At 33.2% G+C, this 21,499-nt stretch overlaps 1 protein-coding gene across 1 annotated transcript in view; it reads left to right on the top strand.

The window, feature by feature from the left end:
* Positions 1–21,499, top strand: part of hrm (solute carrier family 16 member hermes) — a 145,059-nt gene that overhangs the window by 71,613 nt on the left and 51,947 nt on the right. The window lies entirely within an intron of this gene.

The following is a 21,499-nucleotide window of genomic DNA, read 5'->3' as shown; positions in this document are numbered from 1 at the left end:
GCTTGGAGTTCGACTGTCATTCTCTTCCTTGCAAAGATTAACATCGGCGGTATAAAGATTCCTGATGATGACATGCAAACAACGGCCGTTGTTATTCCACCTTTATCAGCGCCACCCTTATGCGCACTTATTAAGATTTTACTATTACATTTACATTTTTACCTAGACCTGTTTCGTTACAGTTAAAACACGAGTTGGATTGATATGTTTAGAATGCAAAGTAGCTTTATACAAATCAAAAAATTTTCTTACATTGTAACGATTAAAAGCTTCAGCCCTTGTAGGAGATGTTGATTCTTCCTCACTGGCTTTCCAACTCAAGGAAATTCTTCGCCGCATTTACTATAGCCCTCCATCTTCTACGATCTTGCGCTTCCATTTCCCATTGTTGATGGGATTGAGATGTTGATTCGGGTTTACGTAATGAAAGCCTTGGGTGCAGTTTTCGGAATCCGTACGCCCAATCTAAACCTGCAAGTTTCTTTGCTTTATTGTATGGATGGTCTATTTTATTTTTTTCGGCTAACTGGAACGCTAGGTGACATAGATCAAGAAAAATAATTCCGTATAAACGCTTCTCCATGTCTAAGATATAATTATACAATTTTTCTTCCTGTTCCTTGGTAAAAACTTTTTTGAAGAAACCTAAACCTTTTTCATCAGGAGAAATTCTTGTTATATTTTCATTGCATCTGCGAATTAATGTTGCTTTCGGAATACCAAAAACTTTACCAGCTTTTAAACAGCCCAACCCCATCAGCTTTGACTGCCGGTATAACATTCTTCACGGCATCAAGAGACCAGAGTTGTTGGTCAGTCAAAGAAGAACATAGTTAAAAAAGTGTTGAAATATAATGGGGTAACATGAACTAATCCTAGTCCACGTTGCCCCATGTGTAGTACACATTTAAAATATGGAAATTTACGTACCAGTTGACAACGTATCAAAAAGCAAATCTTAATTATTAAAAGTACATTACAGTATTTCATAAGCGACATTACAGTATAAAAAAGTTAAAGTAAACATGCCTATTTACCGAGCAATCTTTAGTCAAAAGTAATAGATTCCTTAGATCAGGAGCGATGAAACACGTGTTTCAACTTATAACACGTCTGATCGTACATCCCGTGCTTTCAAACTCATACTAAAAGTAGATCAGATGTCCGATGTGGTGTACATTGCCCCGATAGTCCACAATGCCCCATCCTCCACTATACATGAAGGATCGCTTTAGAAAATGCCTTTGGGCTACCACGGGCTTAACGTCGGTGAGCTGACTACACGTTTAAAGATTTTGAGGGTTGGAAAACATGGTTTTGCATCATTATAAATGTGAGTTAACATAAGTCTCAATAAACCACTCATTTATGGCCAATAACACGGGAAGGGGTTATGGTTGTAAAATTGGACTATCAATAAGTTACGGAATTATTTGTACAATGTTTCAGATCAGAACCACTGCCAACAGATTTTTATGCTTAATATTACGTAAAAAACGCCTCAATTTAGCCAAAATATTTGTTGTCTCTATTAGCCAAGCTGCTCTGAACAGTCTAGTGTGCAAGTTACGAGTCAATGACAGCTTATAACTGCAAAAAGTCCTTTAAACAACTGGCAAATCAGAGCACAGTAACTTTGTTATGGGTGCCAGGGTATAAAGATATTGCTGGTAACGAGATTGCTGATAGCTTTGTTATCGCTATACTTGAACTTAGAGTAACCACTTTGAGAGTAACAGAGAAAACGGCTGAACATATTGCAACTGCAGCTCAATTACTCGCCAATGCCACAAACATCTAGAACAGGTATTTTTGAAACCTGACCAGGTCAAAAACGTGTCTCCAAAACGGGTATCAGGGTTTGGTAGAAGCCCAGATATTTTGGACTAAACATCTATTAGTCAACATGTATTATGTACATACAAAAGATCTTTCAGCTTGCAATGCGGAAAAAGTCCCCCTTTTAACGATCAGCTATGTTCATCCTTTCATCTTTCCAGACTGTATATATTGGTTTCCAGGCTTATGGTCTATTTCTTCTGGAATTATTTTTTCTGACCTTTCATTTGAGGCTATCGTAGCCATAGTCATAGGCATTGCAGCAACGATCAGCTTTGTCTTATTGATGGGGTCAGAACGCTGAATGCTGAAATGTTCAAATATTGTAACTTTGGATCTCTCCTCTCTTAATTCGCCCTCACTCAATGTCTCTCTCTTTTTCTCTGTTATGATCATAAACAAGTTGATAGTTTTCTTTTTTATTCTTTTTAGACTGCCTGAACCCTGTGTAGAATAAGTAGCCTTATTAAATCCCGCCGAGAAAATCTTAGTAGATTCAAGACGCATTGTGAATGTAGAAAAATATTAAGCTTATAATGTAGAGTACCAATAAGCTTAAAATTGTAAAACTCCCAAACATACCTAATCTCCACTGCATAACATTAAATTTGCTTATATTTTTTTTTAATTCGTTATTATTATTGTGTTTTATTACGCTTTATTCATATTTCTAAATACGTGGCTAGTTTTTAGATGAAAAGACCAGATATTTAACTTGTCATAGGCCTTATTTTTTCTTGGAAACAATACCATGACCTGGAATATCCAATGCAAAGGTCAATAAAAATCACATTTTACAGTAATTAATGAAAAATAGTTTAACATTGAAATTATCTTTCTGTACTTTGCTGCGTTCGATATACAATTTTGATATCATTAATTGTTTATGTATGATGAAATATGTATACAACTAGACGGACAAGTCATTGAAATCAAATATTATCTCACACTCCCATTATTATTACGAAATCTTTAGCTTTATACAAAAATAAATAAATATATACATTATATATATATATATATATATATATATATATATATATATATATATATATATATATATATATATATATATATATATATATATACACGTTATATATATATATATACAGGGTGGCGCACCGAAAACGAAACAGATGCATTTACTGGCAGATGATTCCTTTAAAAAAAAACGCTTGGACCCGTCGATTTTGTTATCGAGGGGGAAACAAAATTGGCATAAAATCACATTAACATTTGCAGCCCCCTAAGCGGAGGTGGCACCATTCCTAAAATCTTAAATGGAAAAGGGGGTCGAATGATCCATCATTTAAAAGGTCTTTCAACTCCCTTTACAATGATGTAAAATTCATGTACTTCAATTCAGTAGTTTTGGAGATTTATTGATTTAAAGTTTAAATACATCATCGTAAGAGGAGATCAATACATAGCAGCAAAGTTGTTAAAAAATAAAGAATGAACTGACCTGTCAGCCGAGTAAATGTTGAAAATGACCATCATTACTTTCCATGCAATAATAAATATTTTGCTGGACAACGTTGCCGGACATTTTGCAATATTTGAGGAGTAATTTGATGGCACTCATTCACAATTCTTTGTCGTAAATCTTCTAAGGATGTCGGCTGAGTAGCATAGATTTTGCTTTTTAAGTAACCCCACAAAAAGAAATCCAAAGGTGATAAATCTGGCGATCTTGGGGGGCCATTCAATGGCACCTCTTCTACCAATCCATTGACCTGGAAAGGTCTGATCTAAATAATGCCGAACTCTTAATGCGTAATGTGTTGGGGCACCATCCTGTTGGAACATCAACATATTCTCAACGTATCGACCATCATTCTGATTTTCAATTATATCTGTTAGCGCAGGATCTATGGCATTTTGCAGTAATTCCAAATACATTTCACCAGTCAAATTTCCAGGTAAGAAAAAAGGACCAACCAAATGATCGCCAAAAATGCCAGCCCAAACATTTAATTTTTGTGGCTGCTGTGTGTGTACCTCATGGTAAATTCTGGGATTAAAGTCCGACCAATATCGACAATTATGACGATTTACTTCGCCATTTAAAAAAAAGGAACATTCGTCGGAAAAGCAAATGTTAAATAAAAATTGTTCATCGTTTGTAATTCGTTCACTCATAACTTCACAAAATTCTAATCGCTTATCAAAATCGTCTTCATTAAGTTCTTGTACAAGGTGAATTTTATACGGATGAAAATTATGGGCCTTTAGAATCCGTTGGATAGTACGTCGACTAACACCACACGAAGTTTGCAATTTGCGGGTACTTAATGTAGGATCTACAATAACTTGCCCTAAAACCCCCACTTCTGTTTCTTCGTTCCTTATAGGATTTTCAATATTACGTTTTTTATTGACGACTGATCCAGTTTCCCGAAATTTAGCTAAAAGTTCTAGAACATATTTTCGGTGCACATTATTGTTCTCATGTCGCTCATTAAAAATTTGTGCTGTTCTATTAGCGCACTGATTATTTCCGAAAAATATTTCAATAATTTCAACCCTTTCTGCCGTGGAATATACCATGGTTAATTTATGTATAAAGCAATAAATGATATTTTAACAACAAAGATTGGTCAAATCAATCGCAAACTAATGTACTATTTCCTATTTAAAATAATTACGTGGCATTCTCTACTTATCTTTCTTCAAGAAACAACTTTTTTTGTCACAAAGGACACTTCAATTGCTATTTTTATTATTAATAAACCATGGGCGTAGTAAATAAAAGCATTTACTTATCAAGAAAATGCTTTTACTCAACTTTAAACTTTAAATCAATAAATCTCCAAAACTACTGAATTGAATACATGAATTTTACATCATGAGTTGAAAGACTTTTCAAATAATGGATCATTCGACCCCCCTTTTCATTTAAGATTTTAGGGATGATGCCACCCCCGCTTAAGGGGCTGCAAATGTTAAAGTGATTTTATGCCAATTTTGTGTCCCCCTCGAAAACAAAATCGACGGGTCTGAACGTTTTTTCAAAAAAGGAATCATCTGCCAGTAAATGCCTCTGTTTCGTTTTCGGTGCGCCACACTGTATATATATATATATACATATATATATATATATATATATATATATATATATATATATATATATATATATATATATATAAAGGAGTACGACCGTCAAACAATATTCAATAAGTAAGTTCCAAAAAAATAAATCTTTTGGTCACGAGGATATCGGTCAAAGGAGAAATAATAAAAGGAAATCACAGTTCCATTTCTATATTTGAAGACGTTTCGCTTATTTAATTTACAAGCTTCATCAGTTCAATCTAAAAGAATACAAAGGTGGTAGGTAAGAATATAAAAAAACATGGAAAATAACTTACGAATGGTGAGTGAAGAAAGTTAAGGTGTAAAACAAACACACCATTCTCTTAGTATCCGTGGTCAAAATATTAAAGTTGAAATATTAGCTTAAATGTTCATATGAAGTCGAATTCATGTATAACCATAAGAAAAAGATTACTTTAAAGGTGAAAAAAATGGATAAAAACTACTGCGAAGCACTAGAATGGACACAATGTGACGGGTTTTTCTAGTGCTTCGCAGTAGTTTTTATCCATTTTTTTTTCACCTTTAAAGTAATCTTTTTCTTATGGTTATACATGAATTCGACTACATATGAACATTTAAGCTAATATTTCAACTTTAATATTGTGACCACGGATACTAAGAGAATGGTGTGTTTGTTTTACACCTTAACTTTCTTCACTCACCATTCGTAAGTTAATTTCCATGTTTTTTTATATTCTTACCTACCACCTTTCTATTCTTTTATATTGAACTGATGAAGCTTGTAAATTAAATAAGCGAAACGTCTTCAAATATAGGAATGGAACTGTGATTTCCTTTTTATTATTTCTCCTTTGACCGATATCCTCGTGACCAAAAGATTTATTTTTTTGGAACTTACTTATTATAGTCTTTTCTGTGACATAATTCGTATTCCTCAAATAATTCTTAACAGTATACTCCCTCTATAACGAACACGGTTATTACGAAGTTTCGCTTATAACGAGGTACATTAGATGTCCCGTAAAATTTCTATTGAACTATAACTCTCAATAGTTTGGTTATAACGAGAGGTTAGATCGAAAAACGTGTTTTTTTAAGTTTTTGGCCCGGCCGTGGCTATAAATAAATACCCTTTTTAACTACCCCACAATAAACTTAACTGCCGCCCGCAATAAACTTTTTTACAATAAATAAAACTGATTCACATCTTTAGAAAATAAATAGTAGATGATAGATATAATGATACTGGACAATTTAAAGCAGTCAAAAATGACAGACTTCTTACAAGTGCATAAGCAATAGTTTATGTGATCCTTGAACTTTGTTCAAAAACGCCATTCAAACAATATTTTTATTAGCATCTTATATTTAAGTTAATGTTTTAGAAAACTACATATTTATAAGTATGCACAGTATTATTGTTGTCTGATATAACGAGATCGGCTTATAACGAGGTAATTAGTCTGCTATTTCAGTTCTCGTTATAGAGGGAGTCTACTGTATAATTTTGAGAAGCTCCTTTCAGCGGAGGATGTACTAATTGGTATTTTTAATAATATTCTAATGACGATGTAAATATTTGTGTATATTTATTTTAAGTTGTTATCTGTATTGTATTGAAGCAACTGTTTTACGTCTGTTATAAAGTTAGGTAAATTATGGATCAATATATTTGTAATTCTTCATATGATTCGTGAGGTTGAAAGTCACTGCTCTCACCCACTCGCAGGACTGAGTGTAAATCTTGACAATTTTTTAATACTTGTTCGTGTGGAATATTTTTTAATTGACTTATATCATACAGAAAACCGAAATTTTTATGATTGAAGCCAAATTAAAGCTATCAATCTCAAATCCATATTGGTAATAATTGAATTAAGCATAGTGTTAAAAAAATTTGCTTCATACCGGGTTTTGGCACACTGTAGAGGTTGATCATGACCCTCATAATCAAAGACCCTTTTCTTCTTCGCTAGTCTTTTGTTTTTAAATTCGTTCGGCAAATCATAACAGCTTCTGTCAATAAATTAGTGAGCATCAGACAAGCATTTTTCAAATCCAGTTTGCCGATCTTCTTTGATCCAGTCACAAAATCTATGCAAATGTTTAAAGACAATTCTCAAATGGACTTATACAGATTGCCGTGGTTTGCTTAACATATTAAGACTAGATAAAAATTTATACGATACATGTAAAGATATTACAAATTCTAAACTAAGCATTTCGTTTATACTGAATCATAATCACTGAGTGTCTGATTGATTTGTTTGATTTTTCAAACTTTCTATGCATCCTACAACATCAAATCATCTATCAACATCAAATGGAAATAGTATGGACTTAACTGCCTCAATTCTGCTTTCCCATTATGTGCCTGACAAAGGCTTTATGGTAAGTTTTAATTTATTTTTGACCAATTACCAGCGTTTGCTGGAACCTGAAAACTGTTTTTCTTCACATCACAAACAATAAATTAATACTTAAGTGCTAGGCTACGTATCTATTATTTTATAAGTAGGTATAGTTAGAAAGGACGTTTAGAAAGAAAAAGAAAGAGCCATACGAAAACGCTCTAAACGAGATTGTTAACAGCTACAGAAAAGAATTAAAACCCAGAATATCAGCATGTAAAGACAGATATGGTTACATAATTAGTGACAAAGAACATATACTAAACAGGTGGGCGAATCATTTTGAAGAACTGCTTAGCGACAGTCGTGAAGAAGACCAAATAGAAATTACTTTGCCTGAAATGGATGAAAACGCTCAAGAGCCGCCCCCACCGAAGAAGAAATTATAGAAGCCATTTCAAAACTGAAAAATAACAAAACCCCCGGTTTGGACAATCTTCCTGCCGAACTCTTTAAAAATGGTTGTAACAACCTTTTTAAACACATGCATAAATTAGTAACCGAAATCTGGCAACTGAAGTAAACGCCCGCGTACTGGAAATTAGGTCTAATGCACCCTCTTCACAAAAAGGGAGATATGATGGTGTATGATAATTATAGAGGCATCACCCTACTTAACGTGGCACATAAAGTATTGTCCAACGTATTGTACAGAAGATTGATCCCCTACACTGAACAAATAGTTGGGAACTACCAGTGCGGTTTCCGACTCAATAAATCAACAACGGATCAACTCTTCACAATCAGGCAGATTCTTGAGAAAACGCTTGAGTTCGGAGTCGTTACCCACCACATATTCGTGGATTTCAAAGCCGCATACGACTCAGTCAACAGACAAAAACTTCTACAGGCTATGGTGGAATTTCAAATGCCGCTTAATCTTGTTCAACTAAGGAAACTTACAGTTAGAATCCAAAACGACTTTTCAAGACCCTTCCATTGTAAAAATGGACTGAGAGGGGGAGATGGACTGTCGTGTCTCTTATTTAACCGTGCACTAGAAAAAGTAATTCGAGAGTGCCATATTAAAACGAATGGCACCATCTTTAATAAATCTGTGCAAGTGGTCGGATATGCAGATGACATAGACATTATTGCTAGGTCCACAGAATCTCTGATCGAAGCATTTCGATCACTAAGGGCGTCTGTACTGAGAATGGGATTAAAAATAAACGCACAGAAAACCAAGTATATGTATTGTACTAGATCAGGCAACCAGATACCTAGACAATTAATTGATGATCTGGAACTGGAAGGTGTTGATACCTTCGTCTACCTGGGCTCGCTGCTGATCAAAGACAACAATGTCAGCGAAGAAATTAAAAGAAGAATAGTGCTTGCCAATAAGTGCTATTTTGGCTTGAGGAAACAGATGACCCCAAAACTACCCAGAAAAATTAAAGTTACCATATATAAAACACTAATAAGGCCAGTGTTAACATAGGGTCAGAAACGTGGTCACTTACACAGAACGACCAAGAATTGCTTTAACGTTTCGAGAGAAAAATTCTAAGGAAAATATATGGAGGAATCCAAGAACAGGGTTTGTGGCGTAGGCGCTACAACTTTGAGTTATACAGAAGTTTTGGGGAACCTGACGTTGTAAAATGTATTAAATTAGCACGACTTCGATGAATAGGACATCTCATAATTAGGCGAGATAAAGACGCAACGATCAGAAAAATTTTCGACCTAAGAGGACCAGTGGGAACACGAGCCAGAGGAAGACCAAAACTTAGGTATCAAGATAACATAGAGGATGATCTAAAATCCATCGGAGTTAAAGCATGGAGAAGAGTTGCCAGAGAAAGGGGCGAATGGAAGATTGTTCTGAAGAAGGCTATGGCTCATAACCAGCTGTAATGCCACTGATGGTGATAGTTAAAAAACAGCGTTTTGAAACAATGAAGTACAGTTTTAATTTCCTAAATAGAATGTCACACAAAAAAATATATTATCACTTCTGCTCGATGCACGACAAGTCAGGCTTTGACGGCCAACAGCATGAAAACAAAATCGTCAATAATTGCGGTGTACGGGTGGAGGCTGTTGTTTGACGAACGGGGAATACTCTATTTGGGGGTTGGCACAAACATTTCTTTCGGCAGGATTTTGAATGGAGGGTGGAGCAGATGATATTTTCTTTATGACAGGTCTCCATCTCGAAGGTAACTGGATGTTGTCATCTCTTTTATTGAGATAATTTGACCTTTTTTCAATTTCTATGGCTTTTTAGATAAGTCTTGGTTTATAAAAGTGAATGTGGTATATGGTTCTGCAGTTTTCAAAATCAAGTTTGTGACCTGTATGAAGATGGTATTGACCTAGAGTTGAAATTGAATCGGAATTGTGAATAGAAATGGAATGTTCATAAATCCTATTTTTGATTGTACGATTTGTTTGGCCTATATAAGATCGGGGGCAGTCTACACAAGCAATTTCATAAACTCCGTGTTGTTCATTTGGAATGTTGTCTTTGATTAATCGGAGAAGAGATGAAAGTTTTTGTTGGGAGGAAAATATTGTCTTTATTCCTCTTGATTTAAAAATTGTGTCGATTTTGTCAGTGACACCTTTGATGTAAGGAAGAAAAGCTTCTGTATGATGAAGGTCTTAGTCTTTGGCTTGAGATTGAGTTGGAGATTGATGTCTGTGGATGTTCCTGTTAATGTGATTTTCCCGGTAACCGTTTTAGATGAGGGCTTATTTTAAACTAGAGAGCTCAGTGGGTCTACTTGCATCATCGCAAAGGCGTATTGATCAGGAGACAAGGGTATTAATGACTAAATTAATTTGTGAAGGTAGATTATAAGAGTTGGCATGCAAGTAATAATTGGTTTGGGTGGGTTTTCGATAAACAGAGTGATCGGGATTATTTTTCTTTATGATAACGTCGAGAAACGATAGGGATGAATCAGTTTCCACCTCCATCGTGAACTGGATACTAGGATGTATACCATTCAGATGAGTTTGAAAAGACACCAAAGCATCTCCGCCTTGCCAAACGACGAATGTATCGTCAAGATATCGTAGCCAACATGTGAGTTTGAGCATTGATGTGGATAGTGCTCGGGTCTTTCCTTATGATATTGGCAATTACTGGAGATAGTGGGGAGCCCATTGGGGCACCATTTATTTGCTTGTAGAATTGATTTTGGAAGATGAAATAAATGTTGGACATACAATGTTTAATGACAGATAAGTGGTCTTGTTGGATACTGTATTTAGTTTTCCGAATGTCTAGAGTTTCGTCTATAGGAATGTTTGTAAAGAGTGTAACGATATTTCGAAACTTACTAAAATATCTGATAGTGAGATAGGGTATTGTTTAAGATGTTCGATAAAATGTAAAGAATTTGTTATAAGCAACTTTTGATATAACCGGAAGTAGAAAAGAGATGAAAATATTTTCATTAAATAGTTTACTCTCTAAAACCTCTTCATTCCAATTTTCATGATTCAGTTACCTTTAGTTTTCGAGATATTTCTAATTGGCCGTGTATCTGCCGCACCCGGTATAATCCTACAAGAACACTTCAATTTCTCCGTAATATTTTTAACAATATTTTAATTAAAGGAGATAAATGTAATTTTTTGAAACAATGTCTTGTAATACCTATTCCAAAAGCTAATGGTCCTAATGTCCTAAGACCAATATCTCTTATGTCATGTATATTAAAAACATTTGAACGAATTATGAAAAATCGATTGGAATGGTAGATGGAAAGTAACAACCTCTACTCAGATGGTCAGCTTGGGTTTCGTAGATGGCAAGGTATTATGAATTGGATTTTACACTTAGCAACCGATATCCAGTTACCTTATTCTAAAAACCGATATATGGCTGCTTTATTTGTAGATATTTCTGATGCATATAATAACGTTACTCTCGACCTGATGTTTTATCAACCTGTTAAATTAGGAGAGCCGAGTAAATGTGTTTAAGTTGTAGTTAATCCATTTGCAACTAGACAACTCCATATTCGTTTAAATAATACATTAATCGGCCCAGGGATAGTTAACGTAGTTAACGTTTAAGGCTCAGTTCGTAGTCCCTTGCGATTTAACTTGTAAGTATTCATTAAACTTATATACTATGGGAATGGAGTGTAACATTTTACAATATGCAGATGACTTTTGTTTTTATACTGAGAAAAAACTGTTTAACAATGAGTTAATTCCATTAAAGTGAATGTTTTACTGTAAAAAGTATTTTCATGGTCATGGGCTTGATACCTCACCTAAGAAGACAAGTGTAATATTTTTTTCGAGACACAGGTTACCAACGGTTAGTCATTTAAAATTCTCTTAGCTGGCAATTCCTATTTATAGCAGTTTTACAGTTTTACATACCTAGGTGTTATCTTAGAATCTAAATTAACCTAGAATGAGCATATTAATAATTGTATTATTAAATGTGAAAAAAGCTTTAATATCTTTAAGACCGTTAATCGATACGATTGGGGAGCAGACCCGAAAATAAACTTATTATTTTACAGAGCATACATATACCAGATCAATTTCGAACAATGGAAGCTTTCTTTACGGGTCAGCGACAAAATGTCGTTTGATTTAATGGGATCGAATGCAATACAACGCCTTTTTTTGTTTGTCCTAGGACCGTTCAAATCTGCTCCTACACCAGTCCTTTAGACAGAATATAACGAGCCACCTTTACATTTAAGACGTCTATTTTTGTCAGAAAAATTTATTCTTAAATACCAGTTTAATAATCAAAACAGCTTGTAACAAAAACTATCTTGCCTCTGTTGAAAATCTAACAAACAGATGATGATCAAATAAAAACTCTCCGACGCTAGCTATTGTTTTTTCCAATCTATCACATTATCCATTCAATGGAAAAGGATTTACATTCTTTGGCTCTAATTATGACATGTATGAATATAAACCTATTAAAGCAATTCCTTTATATAGTTCAATTGTTCACGAAGATGTAGTAGTATAGGATAAGTTGTTAAAATATTCCCAACAAAAAATTATACTGCCGCAGAACGTTCTTTCTCTCCTCTTTTTAAGTAGTATAGCGTTATGGGAATTATTTAAAACTTCCAAACGGAAAATTTAAATTGCCTCTTCCAAATAGTGGTTGTGTGAATGCGAAATTGTAGGATTTTAGTTATAGTATTTTCTACTGTCTTTAATTTTATGTATTATTTGTGTTTTAAAAAAAGTCGCCGTGAAGGGCACCCTAGCGTGAAGAGTGTTTCCGTGTTAAATCCTTTTTTTACCGTCACCAATAGTGTTTTGTATCGAAAGGTTAGTAAATTGAGTAGATGACCGAAATAGGAAATTGTCAGATATAAATTTAAAGGAAATATAAAAGTTAATTATTTTTACTTATTTAACCAATTGGCTGGCTAAATAGGTCTTGAACCTATGCAAAAAAAATAATTAATATAAGAATTAATCGCTCTTCTGATTCAATTTGATATTTTACTTTGCAACAGTATGAGAAGTTCATCATAACCTTCTAAAAAATCGAAAAGCTTAGGGGTATAGTGAGGGACTAGATCTATATGAAATTTTAAAGACCAACCTGCTGATAATCCGCTATTGATACCTATTGAACACAGGCCCCTAGAGAGACATTACAAAGTTGTACTAACCTTTATCCAACATTCAAATAAAATTACCGGAGCAGTGTTGAATTTTGAATTATTAGACAAATTGATCTGAACAATAGTTTTTAGCCGTAAACAATCTCGCGATATACTATTAAAAAAATACTTGCGTTCATCTTTTCTCTAAACTTAGGGCTGGCAAAATAAAATATTTTTCAGTTACGAAAATAAGTAGACGTTTTGTTTTGTGGATTCGTCAATGAACACTAATTATTATTGATATACACAAAAAGAATTAAAACTTATTCCAAATCATCGTCATTAAATATTTTTGTGAAATGTTATCAAAAATATGATGTCTTTGTTTATAACATTTAAAAATAATTAAGAGAAATTCCTGCGGTTGACCTAAATACAAATTTACAAACAATTTTATATTTCCGGTAATGGCTAAGTACTTAATAAGTACATTTTCATAGAATTATAATTAAATGGGGCGGGATCATTGTCACAATATTTAAATAACGGAATTAGTCATTCTTAAGCAGTATATTTTGTGGTTCTTTCAGCCAGAGTTTGTTGAAAAAAAAAGTGTTGTGATATATTTAGTATTTATCAAAGATAAATATGTGGCGGCCATGGGAAAGTGATGTGCGTTTACCTGGCCAAATCATCAAATCCATCCAGGTCAAATTGTCTCAATAAAAGAGATGACAACATCCAGTTACCTTCGAGATGGGAACCTGTCATAAAGAAAATATCGTCCGCCCCACCCTCCATTCAAAATCCTGCTGAAAGAAATGTTTGTGCCGACCCCCAAATAGAGTATTCCCCGTTCGTCAAACAACAGCCTCCCCCCGTACACTGCAATTATTGACGATTTTGTTTTCATGCTGTTGGCCGTCAAAGCTTGACTTGTCGTGCATCGAACAGAAGTGATAATACAGTAGACTCCCTCTATAACGAGAAGTGAAATGACAGACTATTTACCTCGTTATAAGCCGATCTCGTTATATCAGACAATAATAATACTGTGCATACATATGAATCTGTAGTTTTCTAAACCATTAACTTCCTATAGTGAAGCCATTCGGAGTAATATAAAATGCTAATAAATATTGTTTGAATGGCGTTTTTGAAAAAAAAGTTATTTACTTTTATTGTCAATGAAATATATTAAAACATAAAAGAGTTGTTTACTTTTATTATCAATGATATACGTTAAAATAAAAAATCTGTACTTATATTTTCTTCCAACTACATAATGTATAAAGCGTATTTTCAAGGATATCATAAACTATTGCTTCTGCAATTTTAAGAACTCTGTCATTTTTAACTGCTTTAAATGGTCCAGTATCATTCCCTCATATTTTCTAAAGATGGGAAACAGTTGTATTTATTCATTGTAAAGAAGTTTATTGCGGGCTGCAGTTAAGTTTATTGAGGGTCTGTTTGAAAAGGTATTTATTTATAGCCACGACCCGACCAAAAACGTAAAAAACACGTTTTTGGATCTTATTTTCTCTCGTTATAACCAAATTTGCCTCGCTATAGACGGTTATAGTTCAATAGAAATTTCACGGGACATGTAATGTATCTCGTTATAAGCGAAACCTCGTAATAACCGTGTTCGTTATAGAGGGAGTATACTGTATATTTTTTTGTGTGACATTCTATTTAGGAAATTAAAACTGTGCTTCACTGTTTCAAAACGCTGTTTTTTAACTATCATCATCAGTGGCATTACAGCTCGTTATGAGCCAAAGCCTTCTTCAGAACAATCTTCCATTCGCCTCTGTCTCTGGCAACTCTTCTCCATGCTTTAACTCCGGTGGATTTTAGATCATCCTCTATGTTATCTTGATACCTAAGTTTTGGTCTTCCTCTGGCTCGTCTTCCCACTGGTCCTCTTTTCTGATAGTTGCATCTTTATCTCGCCTAAATTACATGTCCTATCCATCAAAGGCGTGCTAATTTAATACATTTTACAACGTCAGGTTGCCTAAAACTTCTGTATAACTCAAAGTTGTAGCGCATACGTCACAAACCCTGTTCTTGGATTCCTCCATATATTTTCCTTAGCATTTTTCTCTCGAAACGTTTAAGCAATTCTTGGTCGTTCTGTGTAAGTGACCACGTTTCTGGGTAGTTTTGGGGCCATCTGTTTCCTCAAGCCATAATAGCACTTATTGGCAAGCACTATTATTCTTTTAATTTCTTCGCTGACATTGTTGTCTTTGGTCAGCAGCGAGCCCAGGTAGACGAAGGTATCCACACCTTCCAGTTCCAGGTTAATCAGTAATCCAGGTTCTTAATACAAAAGTCGTAACTAAAGTACATATTGTAGATAAATTAGCCACTTACAATGGACATATGGTTTTAAGATTACCTCCATATTACTGTGTGTTGAATCTCATAGAATTGCTATGGGCTCAGTTAAAAAACCATGTCCGGAGGAACAGCACATCTCCAAAAGATGCCCAAAGTATTATCGAACTAATAAAAACAGAGTTCAAAAATATCAGTGCTCAAAACTGGCAAAATGCAATAGAACATGTAAAGAAGATTGAAAAAGATTACATGAAAAATGTCCCAGCCTTGAAGAAAATTATTATTAATTTGGCTGAGAGTGATGAAGAGAACGATAATGACGATGAGTTAGAATAACTGTTAACTCTAACTGGAAGATGCCAAATGAATGTGAATTTCCGAAGTGGCTAGTGGAATTTAATTTATAATAGTAAAAAAACCAATGGGTAACTTTTTGTTGTGTGACATGTGACATGTAAGTAAATAAAAACTATTTTTGAAGTTATACTTCTTTAGGCGCCATTGGGATAAATTGATGAGAGTGAATTTTTATAAAATTCACAGTATGAAGTACGCGCATATTCACAGGATGAAGTTAGTTGCTATTAAATTATGGACTCAAACAAAATAATAGTTCGTCTCCAGGGATGGACTGTATATCATACTCTATGTTATATTTTTTACCCACAGAATACAAATCATTATTACAAATTTTTAACAATATATGGCAAAATGAGAATTTAATTCCCAAAACATGGAAGGACTATATTGTATTGCCTATAAAGAAGCCAGGAAAGCCAGATAACAACGTTGAGTCTTACAGACCTATATCCTTAAGTTCTTCTATACTAAAAACTCTAGAGAGATTAATCAAAAATCGGCTTGAATACTGGCTTGAATCCGAAGATATCCTTCCCAAATCTCAATATGGCTTCCGGAAATCCAGGTCTACACAGGATGCTCTCACTTCACTAGTTTCCTCTGTTCAGGTCAATTTCACAAATCAAGAATCAACAGCTGCAGCATTTACAGATGTAACCTCTGCATTTGATAACATAAATTTATATATTCTACATAAGAAATTGTTATATCTTGGAATGTCAGTTAAAATTTCAGATTTCATTATATCCTTGTACAAGAATAGATGTACTTACTTAAAAATAAATGAGACACTTTTAGCGCCAAGGCTAACGAATATAGGTATACCACAGGGTAGTATTTTAAGTCCACTTCTTTTTTCATTGTATAATATAGATCTAGAACAGATAGTACCTCCACACTCTAATATATTGCAGTTTGCAGATGATGTTGTGTTGTATACCTCCCATACTACCCTTGACATTTGTAGGAGGCAACTCGAATCTACACTAGATTGTGTAAAAAGTTATTACCATTCTCTAGGCTTATCAATATCAACTACAAAGACTGAAATTTGTTTTTTTTCCAAAAAACGCCAAACTCCCCAAGGTAACTTCAAATTAGGAAAAATAGAATTTCCAATCAAAAATTGTGTAAAATATCTAGGCACATATTTGGATCGTAAACTGTTATGGAAGGATCAAATTCATTCTATTATAAAAAAATCGGAAAACTTAATGAATATCCTTAGAGCATTTTGTAGAACCAATTGGGGAGCTGACCCGAATATTGCATTGCTATTTTATCGCTCAATGATTCGACCAATTTTCGAATATAGTTGTCATTTATATGGGTCTGCGTCAACAGGACATCTTAATAAAATTGAAACCCAAAAAAATAAATGTTTGAGGCTATGTCTTGGTTACTTAAAATCTACTCCTATTAGTATTATTGAAATTGAAGCTAAAGAGCCACCCCTTACACTACGCAGACAGTTTTGTACAGATAAGTTTGTAGCTAGAGCTATATCAAAAAACTCCAGCTATTTAAAAAAAATATTCGTAACTTGAATATATTAGACTTAAGCCATAAATATTGGCGTAACAAAAAAACTCCCATATACGTTGAAAGTTATAGGAAACTAACAATATTTGAAGAACAATTGTATCAAAATAAAATACCACCAATTTATACACAACCTCCTAAGACTCTCTTCTCTAAGGTAATAGAAACATATTATATGGATTCAAATCTTCCAGGAAGTATGATCAATAAAATAATTAAAGATAAGTGGCCTGCATTTCAATATATTTTTACTGACGGCTCCAAAATTCAAAATAAAACGGGTTGTGCAATATATCACTGGAATTCTGATTACAAAGAATCATGTCGATTGACCAATGAAGCTTCAATATATACTGCCGAACTATCAGCTTTATTTCTTGCGTTAAAATATATAGCCTCTATTGGTATGAATAATTATATCATTCTGACTGATTGTAGAAGCATTATGGACAAACTCACTTCTATCAAAACCACAAAAAACCTAAACCATATTGAGATAGAAATAAAGAAGTTACATTATGATATTATTTCCGCAGGTAGCTCGATTATTATTTGTTGGGTAAAAGGACACTCTGGAATATTAGGAAATGAAGAAGTCGACAAATTAGCTAAATCTGCAGCTTTAACCAAACATAATATAAACAACATACTTCTTCCAGTAGCAGACATAGATAATATCAGTAGAAACAACTGCAAACAAAGATGGCAACGTTTATACAACCAAAGTACAACTGGAATAAACTTTAGAGCTTGCCAACCACTAATACCCAATGAGAGATGGTTCAAATATGAGACAAATAGGTTATTTATAAAAACAATAAACAGAATAAGATCAAACCACGCACTCACTCCTGCATACAAACACAGCATAGGTATTACTGATAACCCATATTGCTCCTGTGGTAAAGTGGGAGATCTGCAGCACTTTATATTGGAGTGTGGACAGTACAAACAAAGTATCAACATGATGTATGAAAAACTAATTGGGCTAAATTGTTCATTGCCTGTCAATTTAAATACAATTATTTTTTCAAATAATAAGCAGATATTAAAATGTATCTACGAATACATAACATCCTGTAAATTTAAATTATAAATAGTTTTAGGTATTCAAATTAAAAATTGTAAATATGTCAAAAATTGAATGTGTATACGAACATATTACTTTCTGTAAATTTATATTATAAATAGGCTTAGATAATAAAATCAAAAATTGTAACTACCACAAATAGTCTGGCTAATTGGCTATGCCAAAGCCATTATACAATAAAAAAAAAAAAAAAAAAGTTAGTTGCTACATCTAAATGTTTTAAGTTGGGTATTAATGCAAATAAAGTGTGCAAAAAAATATATTGGTGTTTTTGTTAATTCAATTATATTAGGACGGTGATAGATATTTACTGAGTGAGTAAAAATCGACCTGGTTCAGTAGTGTTCATCTACTTTATAATTACGTAAAAATTACATTTATCCATTACTTTAGGACCTCACTGTATAATATATTAATATTAAGTGTTCATTGACGAACTTAGCACTGTTAATAAAAAAACTTGTAAATCCACCAAAAGAAAAGTTTTATTTTCATAACTGAAAAAATATTTTATTTTGCCAGTCTTAATTTTGAAAAAAGGTGAAGGTAAATTTTTCTAAATACTATATTATGAGGTAGTTTACTTTAAAAATAATCAGTATTTCGATCAATTGGTAAAAACATTTAAGTACACAAATTAATACGAAATTCAACACTTTCTCCGATAATTTTATTTGAACGTTGGATACAGATTAGTACAACTCTGTAAATGTCTCTCTGGAGGTCTGTGTTATAATAGGTATCAATATCGGATAACCAGTAGGTCGGTTTTTAAAATTTCGCATAGATCTTGTCCCTCACTATACTTCCTATGTTAGGAAAATTTTAAATGAAACCATCATGTCTGGGGTCTAAAAATAACCGGATGCACCCGCCAACGACAAATTCTTTTTTTATTATTATTTTTTGTTCTTGTAAAACTACTAATAGCAGCAACACAACCAGTTTGAACCAAATACCTTTTAATATGGATTATGATTGTTCATCTTTCGATAACATGCGTGAAATAAAACGCTTGTGTATTATGTTTGCTGCGAAGCTCCCGCAGCGGACCTACGGCCGTTTGTTACCCACCTTATGAACTGTTACAATCTGATCGGAGAGTGTGAATTTAGGTTGCGGCATGCAGTCGAATTTGCCGCTTTTAAGAATATCGATTTCTTTCCACAGCTGATCCGGTCACATGCCCTGTCCTCCAACTTAATTTTTTAGACGTTAGTTTAGATTAGCAGATCATGTTAGAATAATTGAAAACTATCTTAAGTTACTTGACGTTCCAAAATAACAGAAACTAGACGGGTTTGTAAGTAATATAAATTTTTTATTTTATTACACCTGCTAATTACCATATACTTGTTATACTGTTATTGTAGTGTGCACATTAGCGTGAACAGCTTACCAATAAAGACGGCTTGTATCTAATGATCAGTTTTACAATCAAGATAACGCATTTAATATAATTTAGCACATTTGCAAATTGCAGTCATGCGGAAAAATATTTTCATGCTATTGAATATTATTTAACTCGCTTCCCATCATGTCATTCAATCTGTTTTAACTTGCTCTGCATGCATCTGTATTTATTTTCCTATTGATATGTAATACTTGTCATATATAACTGTTTACAAGCATTTTATCATTAAATGGTATCATCGCATTTTTATAAGTAACTCCGTCTGCCAATGATTCTTCTAGATGTTCTGTTCTTGTCTTTTATTCTGTCGTCTTGACAGTACAGCACCTCATTATAAATGTAAAAATGTATCTGAAACACTAGAGGGTCTTTCAAAAAATTAAAGTAACTCATAAGCATTTCTTCATCAGAAATGTATCTTTACTCCCTATCTTTCGTTGTATTCTTCCTGTATATTCATGTAGCTAAAATAATTGGTTCGAGGGTTAACATAAAACGAAAACGAAGAATTTACCGATTCAGTGCAAGGGAATTGGTATAAACTTTGGAAAATACAATTTTATTATAATCTACATTTATTATATTATTAGACTAATCAAGTTAGTAAAAAGTAAGTTTTTTTTCGTCACAACTATACAGACGGGTTTGACGGTTGAAGATTGTAGTATGAGATATTCCACAAAGAAGATCATCAAGGAATTATCAATTTTTTAGTGGAAATATTTTTAAATAAACAATCAAAAAGTCAAACTCATTATTTTGCTCATAACTTAAAAACTTGCCTATTTAGAGATTTGATGTCAACTGACAACTTTTTCAGAAAAAAAAAATAGATACACAAAATGAGATACCCTAAATTAAAATTGATTAATAAATAAAAAAGTTATTTCAAAATGAACAACAAAATCGTTTGAAAGTTGCTATTTTTGAATATGGTTAATAAATTTTTTATTATTTATTATACTTTATTTAAATGTACCTAAGCTTGACGGTCTTATCGTGTTTGAATTGTGTGCAAAAAATGGTCCAGATCGGTTGAATAGTTTTTGCGAAATTTAATTTTTTTATAAGATTTTTTGAAAAATTAGCCAATTTCTTGGTCATGATAATTTGACTGAATGGATCTCAATAATCCGGGGCTTATTTTCTTCGTTAAGACGTATACTAATACGTCATATATACGGCTTATATTTGAAAACAAAAGTTTTGAAAAAAAATTACATTTACGTACATTAAATGGCTAAAACATATTTGGAAAGCGGGTTAAAAAACACAACTTACACAAAAAGGTTCTATAACTATAAGGAGGCAAGATAGCTCTTTTTTTTTAATCGCTCTTACCGTAATTAAATACGAATAAATAAATGTGACAGTTCAATTATTATATCATCATCATCTGAATCTGAAGGTGTGTTGTTTCGTTCAGTGATAATTGATTCTAATAAGGATTCGTCAACTAAGAAATCTAAGTTCCATAACTTTTCTTCCTCGTTTATTACATGCTGTATACATCGTTTCCAATTGTATGCAATGACTTTCGATAAAGCTTCCTGTAAAAGTCTTTTCACATCAACTAATTTAAATGTACTGTTGTTTCTCGCTACGTCACCCTTTACTTGTGCCCATGGCATATTAGCTCTATAGGGTTAAGTTGACAATAATATGGGGGAAACGAAGTACAGTTATTCCGCGATCTTTATCTTTTTCATCGATTACATATTTTTTATGTTTTTTTTTTGTGTTGTTGAACGGTATTCATGATATTCATGAGTTTCTTTTATAACCATGATGTGATCTCTTTTTCTTTTAAAGTGGTAAAAGATATTATTTATAACTATAATACATAAATATTTAAGTTACCTATCTTTTC

This window comes from Diabrotica undecimpunctata, chromosome 10 (genome assembly GCF_040954645.1).
Source record: "Diabrotica undecimpunctata isolate CICGRU chromosome 10, icDiaUnde3, whole genome shotgun sequence".
Taxonomy (NCBI): domain Eukaryota; kingdom Metazoa; phylum Arthropoda; class Insecta; order Coleoptera; family Chrysomelidae; genus Diabrotica; species Diabrotica undecimpunctata.
This window is presented reverse-complemented; position numbering and strand designations above follow the sequence as displayed.